The following is a 3,729-nucleotide window of genomic DNA, read 5'->3' on the forward strand; positions in this document are numbered from 1 at the left end:
AATCATGTCTATGTGATTCTTTCTAGTGAATTTAAACACAATTGTCAAAAGCAAACTGGAAATTTAGGATGGTCGCTTGTTCCTAATCTGTTTACAAACTTAATCTTTGATTTGCAATTTAAGTAGTTAATAGTAGTTCGTAAAACCAAAACAAACAACTCTTGAATTTTAACTTCTGCATTTAGTTTAAGTGCAAAGCTATAAAATCACACATTTTCCACATACTCCCTGAGTTCGATACCCACTTACTACTAACTATTAGTTGTAATTGGATTAAATTTGCGTGTACCTACGACAGCACGCCAAATTTTGGCGCCGTTGCCGGGGAGTAGTGCGCAACGTGTGTTAGTTTAATAGTTTTGTTTTGTTATTTTCGGGTTTACGCTGGTTGTGTTTAGTGTGCAGGTACTTCAGGTGTATGCATACTAGGGGCTCTAACAGGTCATCACCGCTATCGTTTGATCCGGAAATTGAAAGAACGCTAAGGCAAAACAGAGTTTTAGTATGGGAAAACAAGATTATTGGTTCACCCACTTCACCCATCACACCGAGAAACATCATGGCTGATTCACAAATTCCACCTACAACGGGTCAAACGACCTCATCCTTTATACCTACTTCCACCCAACCATCACCAAACACCACGTTACCTAATACCACTGTCGAATTCACACCAATCAATGTCACTCAACCGATCACTACCCAAGTCAAACCCGCCATTACCTTTAACCCTTCTACCACAATCCCACCGTTATCCCACTTCTTTCCCCCAACTACGGGTCAATCATCATCTAACTTCACAATTGCACCAAATTCAACTATTGTGCATGCTATGCCCTCTTTTAGACCACAACACCAATCGGGTTTTCAGTACTCGACTCTTCCATTTGGGAAATCTTCGGGAATTCAAGGAGATGAGTATGATGAAGGATATGAGGAGTTTGAAGGTTTTGATGAAGACGGGTATGCTTATGGGGGTGATGGAAATCAAGGAGAATTCGGATACATGCAAGGTCAAATGCAAGTAATGCCAAGTGTTGGTGGAGTACTACAACAACAACTCATACCACAACACATTCGACCAAGACCACAAGGGCCATAAATGCAACGCCCTACACCATTGCAACAAGTTCGACCGCAACACCTACAACCACAATTTCAAAGGCCTATTCAACACCCACCGATGCCGCAACAATAATTTCAACAACCAAATGCACCACAAGGGCATATACCAAGGCCAATGGGTCCTATTCCTCCAAGGGGTAGGTTCGGTGTACCAAGGAGGCATCTTAGAGAAAATGTGAGGGGCATTGAAGCGCATTTTAGGCCGGTAATCACTCATAATCCTTCACCGGTAGTCATTCCTCACAATGATCAAGGGAGGACATTTGAAGTGAGAACTAACTCATTGCAAAGCTTGCCAAAATATAAGGGTTTAGCAACGGAGGAGCCTTACTTTCATTTAGAGGCTTATGACTCGATTTGTAACACTCTTGGGAGTCAAGGATTCTCAGCCGATGATATTAAATTGGTAATATTCCAATTTTCTTTGGAAGATAAGGCGAAAAAGTGGTTCTACACATTACCTTCAGCATCTATATATACATGGGGGGAAATGCAACAAACCTTTTTGGATGAATTTTACACCGCTCAAAAGACGAATGATGCTAGAAAAGGGTTGAGGAGCTTTCAACAACAACATGGTGAAATGTTTCATGAGGCTTTTGAGCGTTTCATTATGATGATCAAAAATTGCCCTCACCATGGAATTGAATTGTGGGAATTAATGAATGCTTTTCACGAGGGGTTGAGTGCCGAAGATGCTCGTGATTTAATGTCTATCACCAGTGGGACTTTTGGTACAAATTACGAGAATGATGATTGGGAGTTTTTGGAGAGCTTGGCAACTACATCAAAAAGAAAAGCTCAAGCATCGAGGAGAGCACGACTGACCATTGCCCGACCTCAAGTGCACGCAATAGATGACGGTAATGTTCAAACTACTAACCAAATTTATGATGTTTGTGCATTGTGTAATGAAATAGGTCATGCGGCTGAAAATTGCCAAGGAATGGTGGAAGGGCAATATGAAGAAGTTCATGCCGTTCAAGGTCAAGGAGGGGGTGGTAGAAATTATAACAACATGAATTCTAATACTTACCACCCCGGGTTGAGGAACCACCCAAATTTTCGGTATGGGAACCCTTCAAATCAAGCTAACCCGAATTTTCAAGGTAGCCAAGGTAACTTTGGTTCGCGTCAACCTTATAACAATCAAAGTGGGTATAGAGGTGGAAACAACCAAGGCTATCAAAGGCAGTACCAAACGGGTCAAGAACAAGGGGGGTTGTCCGCTGGAAATGAAATGATGGATATGTTGAAGAGTATGCAAGCGGAAATGCAAAAGAGAAACCAACTCGATGAAGTCCGAATGCAAAAAGATGAAGTTCATGACAAGACTATCCAATCACTAACAACCCAAATGGGTCAATTGGCAACCGATGTGGCGGAATTAAAGAAGGGAAAAGGTCAACTTCCTAGCGACACCAAGGTAAACCCTTCACATGGTTCGTCACGAGGTAATGTTAATATTAATCATGTTAGTGTCTTGAGAAGTGGAAAAGAATTTAAAGCCAATTTGTCACCCGAATTGGTTGAGGGGGTGGTTGAGGTTATCACGGGTATTGAAATTGATGAGGAAGTTTCACCGGTAAAATCATAACAATCAAATATTAACAAACCGGGTTTGGGTGAAAATGAAAAAAATGAAAAAGTTGAGGGTGAACCGAGTCAAGTCCCATTTCCATCGGCTTTACTTGACCCGGGAAAGAAAAACTTTATTGCATCAAGAGGTCCCCAAAAAGAAGAGTTGTGGGATATGTTTAAACAAGTTAAAATTAACCTCCCACTCCTTGATGCAATAAAACAAGTACCCGCCTATGCAAATTTTTTAAAAGAGTTATGTACACAAAAAAGGCAAAACAAGAAGAAAGTGCCTAAGCGGGTGGACTTAACGGGGCAAGTGAGTGCGGTTTTGAATGGGGAGCTTCCTCCTAACCTCTAAGATCCGGGCACGCCATTAATTAATATTCAAGTGGGTAATTTTCAAATGGCAAAAGCGTTGCTAGATCTTGGAGCCGGTGTTAGCATTTTACCGGGGGGTTTATATGACAAATATGACTTTGGTCCGTTAGCAAGGGTAGAGACAACGGTTGTTTTAGCCAATTTGTCTCATAAGTTACCCCGGGGGATGGTTCAAAACATAATTGTTAAAATTGATGAGTTTTATTACCCGGTTGACTTTCTAGTTTTGGACTATTCGTCTGCGGACCCAAAACAACAACAAAACGTAATTTTGGGTCGGCCATTTTTGAGCACCGTACACGCTGTCATCGATTGTAGATTTGGTACAGTTGATATGACTTTTGGAAATCGAAAAATGCGTTTGAATGTTTTCACTAACAATTCTAATGCTAACGGTGTTGATGAGTGTTTCATGGCAGGTATAGTCGAAGGATGCAACCCGCATGAGTATGAGGAGGATGGTATGGAAGTTTGGTTGTGTGATTTTTCTGAACAGGTACATGCTTATGCACTCCGTGTTGAAGAGGAAAAGCAAGATGCCATGGCCTTGAGGGAAGGTCGGCCACCATGGACTTACCAATTTGAAAACCTGCCGATGGAAATAGACTCGGGAACTAAACCATCATTAGAGGAGCCACCAAGATT

At 41.5% G+C, this 3,729-nt stretch overlaps 1 non-coding gene across 1 annotated transcript; it reads right to left on the minus strand.

Annotated features, from left to right (window-relative positions):
- Positions 1 to 1,664: 1,664 nt before the first annotated feature.
- Positions 1,665 to 1,770, minus strand: LOC118492041. Its single transcript, XR_004892481.1, has one exon. It is a non-coding gene; the product is annotated as a small nucleolar RNA R71 (small nucleolar RNA).
- Positions 1,771 to 3,729: the final 1,959 nt, after the last annotated feature.

Source organism: Helianthus annuus, chromosome 4 (genome assembly GCF_002127325.2).
Source record: "Helianthus annuus cultivar XRQ/B chromosome 4, HanXRQr2.0-SUNRISE, whole genome shotgun sequence".
Classification (NCBI taxonomy): Eukaryota; Viridiplantae; Streptophyta; class Magnoliopsida; order Asterales; family Asteraceae; genus Helianthus; species Helianthus annuus.